This window comes from Aptenodytes patagonicus, chromosome 2 (assembly GCF_965638725.1).
Source record: "Aptenodytes patagonicus chromosome 2, bAptPat1.pri.cur, whole genome shotgun sequence".
Classification (NCBI taxonomy): domain Eukaryota; kingdom Metazoa; phylum Chordata; class Aves; order Sphenisciformes; family Spheniscidae; genus Aptenodytes; species Aptenodytes patagonicus.
This window is the reverse complement of record NC_134950.1, coordinates 95,000,989-95,015,028: the sequence shown is the minus strand read 5'-3', so window position 1 is coordinate 95,015,028 and position 14,040 is coordinate 95,000,989.

The following is a 14,040-nucleotide window of genomic DNA, read 5'->3' as shown; positions in this document are numbered from 1 at the left end:
GAGTAGGGAAAGCAGACAAAAGGAACAGTCACGGCAGATCACCAAGGGCAGGAAAGAACACAGCAGAAATAAAAGCACTATTTTAGGTAAGGTATGAAATGCGAAGGGCTTAAGGAGTTCAAACACCTCTGGAGGCAAAAGAAGAGATGAAGACAGCGCAGAGACGCAGAGCCAAGGAGAGAGGGAATGAATGGTACAAGGTGGTGAGCTTGCCGGAGGGATTTGGAACAGTCCGAGGGACTGGGAGCAAAATGAGCTGAGCCCAGACTGGGATGTGATAACTGGAGCAAGAAATGACCAGAGAAAGGCTTCAAGTGTTGGCAGAGGGGACAGTAGGAGACTATTCCTGTTGGAGCACTAGGGAAGGAAAGCAAACACAATTTAGAGCAGTGCAGGAGGAAATGGAAAGAGAAAGCTCCCACTGAATAATGTCACTTAGCCATTTAGAAACATTCCTACTCCCTTTAAAGGGAAGGAAAAATAAGGAAGCAGGAATGTCAGGGTAAAAAGAGAGACAAGGAAATCATTCAAGATTAGAAGAGCTCAAATCAAGTGCAGAAAGGCGCTAAGGGAAAAAAAAGATACACATATACGTGGAAAAAGAAAAGAGAAAGACCTTTTGAATAGCAGGAATAGAGTTACTGGGGAAGGCTTATTGGACATGTAAGATTCTTGCCTCCTCTCTGCCACTAGATGCAGCCCATGCTCTTAGCTGCATGGACATGGGGTGGTTGAATGGTTGCACACACACGTGCATCCTCTTCCCACTCCCCTTTCTGTACGTGGTGGCTGCGCCCAACTCCACTTAGGAGCTGAGCTGTGGCAGAGGCTGTGTGTTCTAAATGCCCACCAAGGTTACCCAAGCATGCTGCTAAGCACTGGAAAAAACAAAAACCAACAAAAAGAGCAAACCAAAATGGATTCCAACACAGCCACTCAGTTGGCTGGAAAGTCTAGGCCAGGTCTTCAGCTCATATAAGCTGGCGTAGCTCCACAGATGTCGCTGGAGATGCTTTGACTTACAGCAGTGCTGAGAGGCTGCCCCTGTGTTCCCATCATTCGCAGGAAACAGTGTGTGTATTTCTTTTCTGTGAACAGACTCTGAGCCCAGACCTTCACTGAGAAGCAAACCAAGCACTGCATTAACAAAAGAAACCTCCCACCAGCAATTCAATAATATAAAATTTCATATATTTTCTTTTTAAGTCTTTAAAATAACTACTGGATGCAAGACTCTTTTCAAATCCTGCTGTATCTCCCTCCATCCCCACTTTGCATTTTCCCTCCCAGCCAGGGATGAGGTCTTAACAGCCACAGTCCTTAATTTTTCATTTTCTGTTTTCTGATTTCAAGCATGTGTTTTTAGAAGGATGCCTTTTTGGCATCCTCCTATATTCAGGTTTAATGGTCCGTTTATATTTTCATTTAAAATGTTTCTCTATCTTAAATGAGCAGGACAAAGAGCTCTGCTGTACAATGGCTTTCATTTTATAGTAGTTGTGTGTCACTTTATATCAGTGGAAATGCAGACGTGCTCTTTCTTCAGGAGTGTGAAACTAAATAGTTGGTGCACATCTGTTTAAATTTAATTTGAACCTGTAGGTTCCAAACCGAAAGTAAAATGGAAAAAAATAAACTTTTTTTTGTGTGTTTTTTAAAGCAAGTAGAATAGCACAATTCTCTTCTATTTCTTATTCCCTTATGTAACTATTAAATCCCCCAGACTTTCATGAAAGTCTTTCTGAAATCAGTTACTTTCATTCCAGTATTTCAGTTTCTTTTCTCTTTCTCTCTGTGGGTCCTTAGAGCTCTGTTATGCCATATATTCTTCTCCCAGTGTGTATTATATTAATCCCCCCATCCAATGAACACCTGTAAAACGAAATCCACCCCCTTCTCAAAAAAAAAGTTTTGAATTTTAAAAGTCAAAATCCAGCTTAGTAAACAGCAAAGCTCATTTTCCAAATTGGTGATTTTGAAGCAGCCCAATAACATTACAGCTAGTTCCTGCAGCCCCAGCTGCGATTGGGAGCTCCGCTGGGTTTGGGAGCAATGGGAAGACAAGATACCCTCTCAAGCCTTTGCAAAAGCCATAGACATGACCAGAAGCAGCACAGCTGCGGATGCAGGCTCCGGAGAGCCCCGGGAAAGCGGGAGGAAGAGGTAGATAGGTGAAGCCTGAATTCCCGTCCCTCACCAGGTCTGCTGAGAAAAGACCAGGCACGCAGCAAGGTATTTTCTTCCCCTGGAGCAGCAGCAGGTCAAAAGCCTAGCTGCTGTGCCCAGAGCAGATGTTTCCCCCTGCTCCTTCTCCCTCGCTAAGTCAGGATAAATGAGCAACCTGAAACATGATTAGGAACACTAATCAGCAACCAAAAGTACCCCTTGATTCAGCAGTCAGCTTAGGAACTGAAACAACCTCAGGCTTTTTCTAGCATGGCACCTTCCAGCTGAGTTTCGGAGGCGCCAGTTTCCCAGGCTGAGGCTGTTCAACTTTGTGTGAATAAGAACAACCAAGTCTCAGACAGCCTAAATATCCTCCTAAAGAAACGAACACCCTACAGGGACAGGCTGAACAAAGCTTTCATGACCCCTTTCTAACAAAACCAGCCTCTGACTCAGTTTTTGGCAGGAGAGGGAGAAAGGAGGGATCCTTCTGAGACATGCTCAGTGGGAGGGCTTCGGCGAGGGAACATCAGAAGGACCCACCAGATGGACACTTGGACTACATCTAAAGCTTTCTCACATTTCTTTTCCTTCCTCCCCATCCTCCTTCCCGCCCCCACGCACTTGGTTTACCTCTTCCCTACTCATCTACAAAGTGCCTGTTCAAAGCGCCGGGGGCGGTGATGGATGCCCACACGTGCACGCAGGAGCACAGCGGCTGACACTCTGCACGTGCCGGCTGCTGCAGGAAAGGTCCTTTGAGCATGCGGCCCGGCTGCAAGGCACGCTGGCGGGCGCAGCACACAGCGGGGAAGTCTTTCTCCTCCAGCCCCAGTCCACACTGTCCGTTAAGGGCAGCCCTTTGGACCAGGCTCACCTGAGTCCCCTACAGCCAAGCCTCCTCCAAAGCCTCTTCAGGCACAAGCCGGGTGGAACGGGACCCTGCACAAATGTGCTCCTACCAACAGGCAAGACCTCACACGGGCAAGATACGGAGCGTACTGCTCCTACAGACCTCCCAACGCCACCCTTTTAAGGCAGTGAAGGTGGTGGAAGGGAAGGAGAAAGGAGGAATGGAAGAAAGGCTCTGTACTGATTGCAGTGGGATTTGGAGCTGATTTAATGAGGAAAATTATTCCCGGCTCTTAAATTGCTACGGTTTCCTCTTTGATTGAATGTTGGTATTCCTTTAAGCTTTCAAAGGAACAAATATAATTACAATATGCATTTGATAGTGAGTATTTCTAGTTCTTTTCCATGTAATTTACCTCATTAATCTTTATTCTCTCTCAAATCAAATAATGATTTGGCTCTTCCCCACATTGAGGGCATTATTTTGCTAACAGGCCAAAAAGCATCAGTTCGCCACTTTGAGCAGATCTATTTTCTTCGAGTTCTTGGCAAGAAAAAAACTCTTGCTTTAAAAGACAGCAAAGTGTCCTGTCTTGTCTTGTTATTCCATTGGGAACAAATTATTCTTTTATGTGTGCTTTGATGTTGAAATAAAAGGGGTTTTAAATACTATTTCACTGTACTGGTTATAAAAATGCTGTAATTTCCTTGTTATTTGTCTTATTGGAAGTAAGTCAGCGACAAAAGCACAAATATCATATACACAGAAGCTTCCTAAATACCCCTTTTATCCACAGCGCTCTGTTTTATTGAAGGGCTCCAAACCTATTGTCTGTGAATGAGACTCCATCGTTATTGTCTACATGTTGTTATTCTCACTCCAAATCTGAGTACAGATATGCACATTAACCTGGTCACTATGCAATAAATCACACCCTCACTCAAGCATGGATTTAACAGGAGAGGTTAAATGTGGTGTGGGGTGCATGTTTCCAGTCATGTGTTGCACAAGCGGCTGTACAAGGCCTCTGTATTTGGCCCTGCCAACACTAATAGTCTTAGATTCAGAGATACCAATGTCCTATTTGTGACTCTGGTGGCAGTTATGCAGCAGAGGTCAGTGGATACATGTGTGAATATTAACAAGTTTTGTATTAAATCCCACCTGGATGAAACCTGCACACAGCATAAATTCAGCCTACCATGTATGTCTTGAGTCATGAATGCAGTTCATGCCAAGAAAACTGCAGGCTATTAAAAACACCTTTTATGCAAAATTCAAAACACCAAGTCTTATGATTTGCTTGCACTCATATAATTGCATTGACTCCAACAAAGCTTCTCCCCACTTAGTCCAGCAGAAGCAAGAGAAGGATCAGGCCTTTGCTTTTAATCTTCCTTACGGAGTTGTACAGAGATATGTTCAGACCTGACTTTAAAAAAACCCAGTGCAATAGAAAGCATGTTGTTCAACTACCTCTATGACACCATTCCCAGAACGTGTTAGCGCTTCCACTGCCGACAGTCAGCGTGCCTCCTCCCCACTGAGCCATAAAGTACATGACATTATACGAAGAAAGGCAATCAGATCACTAATTCTTAAATAGATCTTAATGAAAGCCAACAAAAAGTCAGTGTCAGGAACCAAAGGAAGAGGAAGATACAACTTTTATTAACTTTTGCTCACAACCACAAAGAGCTCCTCTGCTATAGTCTGCTGCTATTCATAGCAAATGGGTTAACTCCTCAGACATTCATTAAACACCATGATACATTTGTACTGTTGACAGTACAAGTCAGTAAATGTTGGACAAGATGCACGGTGAAACCTCTTATAAATTATCGTTAAGGATGTATATTGATCATGGGCATAAAACAGTCACTGAAAAACAATGACTACCTTAAAACTCGGAAACAGGCCTGCACATGCTGCTGCAAGACCAAACTGTGAGAAATTCAAACAATTAGTTTGCTTTGGTTTATGGTTAAGCTTGCTTCAGAATCATCTTGGAATTAACTGAAATACTTAAGATTATCTCACATTCAGCTCCACAGAAGGGCCAGAAAGGCATGGCTGTATGAATCCATAGGGGAGTAGTAGAGGAGATAGGGTGACAGATTAGAGATATCACTTAATGCTTTGCTTTGTTTTACTCTTGGAAATCACACCCTGAAAAGAAAACCTACAGGCAATTATGTAGTACAGGCTACAGGGGGCTGTCAAGAAACACACAGTATCAGTTAAGGTGGAGAGTTTTACTCTAATCTGCATTTGTGATCAGTAGACACAAGATCAGTGTATCAAGGAGGAAAGACATTTTATTCTTGGCTTTTCAAATACTTCTGGATGAAAGACCAAATAATAAAAGCTTAGCTATATAACAAGTAACTGTATTTTACAGGTCTTTAAAAAACACTTCATAATGTTTAACTAGTAACCTAAGCCTGGTTTGGCTATTTTGAGTACAAGGCAGAAAACCTTTCCACAGCCAATTCTAAACACAAGAACCTGAAATACAAAAGAACTCCAACAAATTTCAAATTGAGAACAATGTTGCATTGTCAGGGACTAGATTTAATAGGTGTCTTTAGTATTCAGTATCCCAATATCTACGCCTCTTGGCTTCCTGAGAGATTGGGCTGCATCTGAGGCATGTAGAAACTTCCAAGTTTGTGGCAGAGCCGAAAAATTCTGGATTTCCAAGTGCTTTAGCTCACTGAACAATACAGCCTCTTCTAGCTCACACAGTTCTTCTCTCCCTTGGGAGGGATCTTCAAATCTGAGAGCAGAAACAATTTGCCTGGTCTCTGGACTTTGGGTTGACTTTGCCTCAGCCTTGCCCTCTGCTTTCTTCATTTCCCACCTACAAAGGAGAGCACCATACTCTTACAGGCAGCTACCATCATACCACTCAAAAGGTACAAATCTGTACTTGGTAACGTGTAGTGTCTGCTAAGTTGCGGTATGGGATGGAGCTGGGGCAGCTTCTCTTCAGTGTGGTCCTTTCTCTTTTGCTGATTTTTCTCTCAGTTGACTGACTCTTTTATATAGCATAAATGCCTTAGACCTATCTTATACATAGCATTAATACAGAAATAAATGTTCCCTTGGAGTGCTTGAGGTATCTTCTGACACCTCTGCAGGCACTGCTAACTTCTTCCAGAACTTGTACAGGCTTCCAGGTTGGGAAAAGCAGGACAGGATCTGCAGGCGGCATGAACTGAAGTAGCTTCCAGTAAAGTGAGGATCAGGCCCAGGAAAGCAGTGTATTTCCTCTGGAAAGGAAAGCCCCCCACCTCTTTTGCTATAAATATACCAGACTTGTGTGCTTTGTTTTGAGCCCAGTTTCCTAAGGAAACAAGGTCTATGCAGTCACGCTGTGTCTGTCTGTCTGTTTCTGTTCCCCACTCCTAACTCTCATTAGTCGTCTTGACCAGATTTGGCAGTGGGGGTCACGGTCTCCAGTACGTTAAGCTTTTTTTGCACCTCAGTGACCAAGAGGAGAAAAGCGTTTGTTGTTCTTTATGTCTCCCCTAAGAGAAAAGCTTTATCATATGCTTTTTCTGTCTGAGACAGAGAATCCAGAGGGAAAGAGACCTTGTGGGACAGGTTAGCAGGAAACCAGGTTGTGTTAGTTCCTCTGCTCCAGGAACTACTTGTTTAGTTTAATCTCCACAGGAAGTATCCAGCATGACACACACCATGCAGGCAGTGCCCCATAATACCTTTTTGAAGCTGGACATTTCAGTTTTCAAAAGTTACAGATCTTTTTAGAGATCTGAGAGGGTACTGTGTTAGTCTTTGAAGGCTGAAGAAATTCTGATGCTTCTCTGTCACCCATCTCCCTGTCTTCGTGATGTCTTTATTTTCTTGGGGCAAGAAGACTCCGGGGTGCGCTGGGGGAGCTCCCTTTCCCAGGTCCCCACCTGCCAGCACAAACCAGGCTTGACTCCCACGGCCTTGCAGATCATGCAGCATTTGCACTTCTGCAGATTCAGTGGACGGCAGGGGTCCGGTCATGGTAGTGATTTGTATTCACCTGCTCAAGTGCATTCAGCACAAATTAGAGGAAAATCAAACCTTAAGGATCCAATAAGAGAGCATTTTATAGCCACTCTGCATAGCAGTGAAAAATGCACATAGGATGAGGCAGAAAGTCTGCTCTCTGGAGAGTCTTATTTGTGTTACAACCCTCTATTAATCATAGCAATAATATTCTCCTGTGATGTATACGCATAAAATCATCACTTTTTTTTTTTTGACGTAATGATGCTGCTTTATCTACTGCCTCTGCAGCTACATATAACAAGCACAAAATCTGTGCTTAAAGAATGAAACATACATTAACAAGAAAATAAATACTGTAATTCAGAATTGAATTACAGGTTCCATACAGGAACTTATTTCCTCTTCTTTATTTAACAAACATATCATGTAGACATATCTATCTTAAGGCAGACATGATTATTCATTGCAAAAAAGACAGCTATTTTTATGTAAAGCAGAACCTAATGAAGTAAGAAAATGTACTGAGAGATTTTTGGCTACACATTTTTGGATTCCAAGCGTGGTGTTTACATGGCAGCTGCTTTGCTGGATACTGCCTCGCTGATGGCTTGTGGCATTGATTTATTGACATGCCTGAACTAGAAATTAAGGCAGCCTCAGGGGAGGATATCAACTGACCTGTAAATTGGAACATGTGTTTTGGGGTTTTTTGTTGTGCCTTTTTTTTTATTAACAAGGCTTCTGCCACTGACTTCAACATTTTCCATTTAACACAAAAATTTTCTTCCACATCTCAGATGTATTCAGACCATAACAATAAATTAAGACAATGGACTCACGCTGACTTCTGTCAGCTGAAGATCTAGTACCTGTGGTTAAATTATTTTTTCCTATACAGCATTAGAAAGAAGAGCTACCTTTTTTTTTTCACCAACTTTTTCCAAAGTCAAGATTAATCTTAAGTAACGAACTATGAGGTCAGTGAATACTGAATTCTAGCCAGGGTATTAGCAAGTTGGTGATAGAGCATTCTCAGGAAGCTGTCTGCCACATCTGCCGATGTTCGACAACAAAAGAGACTCCCCAAAGTTCCTGTCTTGAATTACCCCTACACTAGATTTCTACCAGTCAGTCAAATTTTATCTGGGTCATTTACACGCCCACTCCGACAGGAGCGTGGGAGCAGTGAACAAAGGGCAGGCATCCACCGGGAGCCCGGCCAGAGCGAAGACTGACAGGCCACGCTGGGCCCAGATGATTAGATACGACGTTTTTGTAACCAAATTGTGAGGCAAGGATGCTGCCTGTCTCTACGCTGGCAGAGTTCCTCCCATGACGGAGCCTGATACTGCAGGGAAAGAAAATGATGATGATAATTCTGTCATCTGGGCTACTTATGAAGCATCTGCTAGGCATTTTTGAGGCAGAAATGGTGTTTCTGGAGCAGCAGAAGCCCTAAGGCAGGAGAAAGTTCATGGGAACAGTTCACATTTAGGAGCATAGTTTCCAGCGGATGTCAGCACCTGGCCACCAAAATCCAGCCAACCTTCAGCCAGTGCCTGCGGGAGGTAGCATGGGTGTTTCACTGTGTGACCGTCCCGGATCCCAGCGCTGGCTGGCAGGCCCTCTCTGGCTCCCTCCCACGGCTGACGTGGTGCCCTTGCACCAGGAACCATCGCACCCGTGCCTGCACCACGGCTTTTGGCTTGCGTGGGGTGCTGGCAGCTCATCAGCAACATGGTGACTGGCATGAGGTGCCTGGGGTCTAGCCGAGAAGGATGCGTATTTGGTGGCAAAACACGGTGTGGCGGCAGTCGTCACCCCAGGAAAGTGCTTCACAGTACCTGCACTCCGGTTTTCATCCTCGCCGTCTGGCCTCATCAGCTGGGTCATTTCCTGTACACTCATGCCCACAGCAGAACACAGGAGAAAACCACCTTTTAGTTTCGTTTTTCCTTTCTAATGGAAAGGCAAACCAAATCCTAACAACCGCATTTTCCTTACAATTTTTTTACTAAACCATTTGCACACACTGCTACGCTGCCTGACTACTCTCAATTACCTTAATCTGATTTTCAATCTCTGTAACACATGACTATATTAGCAAGCGTTATTTTACAGAAAGGCCGAGTTCTGGTGTCAGTTTGCCATTTCCGTGCTGGCAGACTGCTACTTGTTCCTCATTCCTTCCCAGTCCTTCAAGATCTGAAGGAAAGTGCTCTCCCTTTTGAGATCCACCGCCTTTGCACCAGTTGCAGTGCAACATGGGGAACGTGAATTGCTCCGAGCAACTGCTTTGACATGTTGTGCAGTCTAGCTTCATGGTAAATACCTCACTGGCCTTGAGTGTCTCTTCCCACTGTAGATTTACTGTGTATATGTAACAAGGAAATTGCAATAGCTTTCAGACAATGTGCAAAACCACATTTTGTGAATTAAAGGGTTTCTTCTTTTTCCTTCAGTTTTACGCATGTCTACAACTGTACCCATACCAGGTATTTTTTGCTTCCACTGGTGTGGATTGTTCTGAAAAGCATCCATTTGAACAAGCACTGGAAACCAAAGCTTTTTGTTTACTCAGTAAGCTCTGGATGCATTTGCACTGAAACTAGAGTGAAAGGAAAATAACGGCCTTGATCTCTCCCTCAACCACCAAGACCAGAAGGCAGAGGAAATCCACGACCTGTCCCTAGACCTCCCTAGACCAACATCAGACAGAAGAAAACAATTGCCTTCCTTGGAGACCTCGCAAAGAATAAAGCTGTAACTAAATAAAATTCTCATGCCAGCAACTTTGGGAATCACTCTGTTGTTATTGTTACAGCAAAATCTCCATTGACTCCAAAGGACTTTCATGTGAACGGAAAAGGGTCTGGAAAAGAAGCTGAGATGACAGCAGGACACAATTCCTACGTCGCTTCCGCTGCCGCAGATCCAGGGCCTGGTGGTTCAACCAATGCTTTCTCCAGCCTGATGACACTAAGCTTTCCTCGCTGTTTGCTCTTGATTTGCACAAGTGACTACAGCTCAGAGCGTACAAGGATGGGCATGGCACAAACGCTGGTAAAGCAGTAGCCACGACTGAGTGGATGCAGGACATCAGGGTCTGAAGAAAAGCTCGTGGTGAGTGTCACATGTCAGCAGTTATTCAGTCATTATACATCACTAAAAAGCAAAGAAAAAGTCAATTTCACAACTATTCAGACTTTGTTATTTTAATAGCAGCAACATTTTTACTTAAATAATGGTTGTGCTCAGACAAAAGCCACAGCTCTAAATTCGGCCTCCAAAGGCAGGGTTTCTAAATATGCAGATGAAGTCTGGATGTCTACGCTTTCCAGTTCACAAAACCAGGTGTCAGGGCCCCTTGCAAAGACCTGTACCCTCTCCAGCTCTGCTTCAAGCCAGCCAGCTTTTGCCAGCTCCAACCCAAGCTGCTCTGAGCTTGCACGCATACTGCCTGCCTGTCCTAAATGGCGTGTGGATGGATCCAGACTGACTTGTGGGGAGAGCATGAGGGAAGCTAGTGTAACTTCATCCTTGTAGAAAAGAGACTGCAGAGATTTATTATAAGCTGATGTAAGAGAGAGAGTACTGGCATCGCAGTGATGGCCACCCTGCTGAGGTGGAAGGCAAAAGGTGCTGAAGGGAGGTGAGGGGGAACATTCTAATTAAAATACTTATAATTTGTAAGTCAACAATAAAGGCATTTTACTAGTTTAGAGTGTCAGTAGGAGTCAAGAGACTGAAGCTCTACCATGATTTGCTAAGTAATCTAGAAACGTTTAACTTCTCCAACACTCAGCTTGCATACTTGAAAAGAAAAAAGGAAAGAATTAAGAGCAGTAGGAGAAACAATACACTAATGCTTGTAAAGTTCCTTCAGATATTGGCTCTACAGTAAATTAAAATATAAATTTTAATGATCTCTTACTTATCGTGAGTGAAATAGATGGAAGCAAGGCCTCTGGGTAACCTTAAGGTATTGCTTTCATTGCATACTAACAATTTATTAAAGTTCTTTCATTTCCCAAATCCATCATAATTAATTCTTAAACTTTTCTGAGTATACGCAGTCTTTTATTCAAAGAAAGGTGTCCTCTCCCCAGCAGGCCCAGAAACGCTGGCCCGTGATTAGAGGGGTAGGCATTTAACAATTTACAAAACGTTTTTCTACAGTTTTAAAGCAATTTCTCAGCCACCTCTACTTAGAAATTTCTCCCCACTTCAGCAGCGGAAGGTCCCTGGCTGTACCTCCCGGCACAAGCCTGGCAGGCATGCATTTATGTGCTTAGCCTTTGCCGCTGAGCAGAGACTGCCAATTGTACTGAGCTGTACTTCATTAAGTAGTAGTTTTACGAGGTGGACTGCAGCACACGGGGGACAGGCACGAGACCACCAGATTTATGGCATTTCAGTGTTGAGCTGGCAGCGTGGCAGTATTCACACAACAAAAACCGTATTACAAGAATGTTAACGTCGCGAGAGAGCACCACAAAAAAAAATAAAACCAACAAGGTAGGAAATTCAGAGGTAGGCATTAAAACTCCAGTACCCAGCATGGCAACATTAAGATGGCGTGTCCCCCTCTGCTTGGCTGCTGGGGCCTGTAATCCTCGGCTGCAGGTTAAAAAGCCTGGCTTTTAGGGCAGCGGAGGTGTCGAGCTCCACCACCCATGTGCAGGAGGCAGGTACCCATCCTGCCGGCACCGGCTCCTCATCCTCACCTCTGGGCCAGCCAGACTGACTTTTTGGAGCAACAGCCCAGAGAGGTTATGATGCATTTGGTAGCCAGATGGACATCTATCAAATGGGAAGGGAAATATGGAATGTCTTTAAACCTGTTTTTAAAAAATGCTTGTCTCTCTTGCCTATATCTCCCGCTAATGAATGGGCTCTTGTTTGTCTCAGTGGGAACTACCATTTCAGAGGTATTTTCCAGAAAAAGCCCAGAACGATTAAGAAAAGTAGGAATGAAATGGCTACAGCAGAAGTGAACAGATAACTGAGTTTTTGTGTGGAGTCAAACTTTAAAAGGTCTGGATCACAGGGAAACTCAGCCACCCCCACAGTAACTTTTTGGACCCATTACAGGGAGTGTTCTCTTACTTTGGCCCAACATGAGATTAATCCTGGCAATTACAGGCTAGTGGTGTCAGCTCCACGTATCCGTAATTGATTCTCAGTCCCACAGAGGATAGGAGAGCAGGAACTGATATCTCAAGGGCATTTCTCTATGGGGTTTTGTTCAGGAGGAATTGCTCAGGAATCCCCTTTGAGAGTGGATTATGCTAACCAGAACAAGGAACTTTCTCCCAAAATTAAAGTGCCCACATGTACAGTTAATAGATGTTGCACTTTAGCCTGACATCTTTACATTAATCTGTACTGTAGATGAACTTAAAATCCTGACGGACACCAAGGGTTGGATTGCTCAGTCCAGCCTCTGTGCATCCTCACAGGCCAGAGGTATGCACATATAATTTTATCCTGGCTGCCAGGGCAGTGTTCTGACATAAACCAGAGCTGCCTATTGCTCAGACCATACTACCAGGCAGGGTTTCCTGGGGCCAAGGGGCACCTGGCCCCTGGCTTCCTGGGGCACCCTTTACTATAAGCCCTTTCCCACAGCAAGGTCCTCTGCAACATGGCAGAAAGGGACAGCAAGAAACCCCCAAAGCAGGCACCTCTACAGGGCAAAGAGTCTTTTGGCTTCTTTGACATGGACTAAAGTTGCTCTATGCTACCAAAGGGGCCTGAGCCACCAAAAGGGGCCTTAGCTCCAGCCCCAAATTGCCACAATGCTGTGGCTTGACAACAGGTAGCTTTGCTTCAGCAGCCTGAGGTTGATTATCTCACCCAAGAACTGCATAAGGCTATTGTAATTGGACAAGGAAACACTTTGCACTGATACTGTGACTTGATCTTGTTTGCTATAATCAGGCTTAATGCTGTCCCAGGGCAATCTGGAAAAACTCAGATTTACGCACCAGCACTTGCTTTCAGCAAACCAAATCCAGGACTCTGGCTGTAAGTATTTCCATTCTGGCACCTCCTGCTAGACAAAATTAGCCCCGCTGTCAGTCACTTTATACCTGTTTCTTGGCTGTCCTCTCCTGACCTGGGAGCTCTACAAGGCATGGCAAGGAGCTCACGCCTGTCACAGATGTCTACAGCATACCCGGCTCCCTCACCAGACATGCACTCACAGCCATACCCGACATTTCATCCCTGTGAGGTGTCACACAAAGAGCTCACCCAGAGCACCTCAGAAGGCCAATAAGCTGCAGCAAAGCACGGTGCTAACAGGACTTGCCCTCCTAATTCTGGCTCTTGAATCTCTGTGCACTCAACTGTCTAAACCTACTCAAAGCCAACGCAGGTACTTCCAACAAGTCACTCCATCCAGGTGCAGCACCTGGGCTCGTCCAAACAGGCAGCTGTTTCATGCTGAGACCACCAGGCTGCCATCAGTGCCAGAACAGCCCCACGGCAAGGAGCAGTTATGGTGCTGCTGCCCACCACACCTGTGTTGAAATGCAGCACCTCTGGCAGGGGGAAGAGGGTCAGGGTGGTGCCAGAATGTACTGTGAAGGAGCAAGGGCTGCTGGCATAAGTTGGAGTCACTGTGGACGATGTCCATGTACACACCATACAACCCCCGCTGCTCCCACCATTCACTCAATGTAGAGCTTGAAGCCGTGCTCCAGCTCACAAAAAGGCTTACAAGACAAGGACCGTCTAGTGAAAATGCACTACAATAATGCTAAGAGATGAGTGTTACGAATAAACAGTTCATTGGCAGAATCTGGCCAAAGCACAACCCAGGCAACTTGTCTTCTGTGAGACAAACCGACAGAAGAGGACTTCAGCGAGCTTTACAGCTGAAATCCACCGTTTGACCATTCAAAATACTTTTCCCCAAATACCAAAAGTGACTTTGACCAAAAAGTTTGCTTTCTGGAAAAACAGGTCAGTAACTTTCGTTTCCTCCTTAAAAAAATGGAGGATAA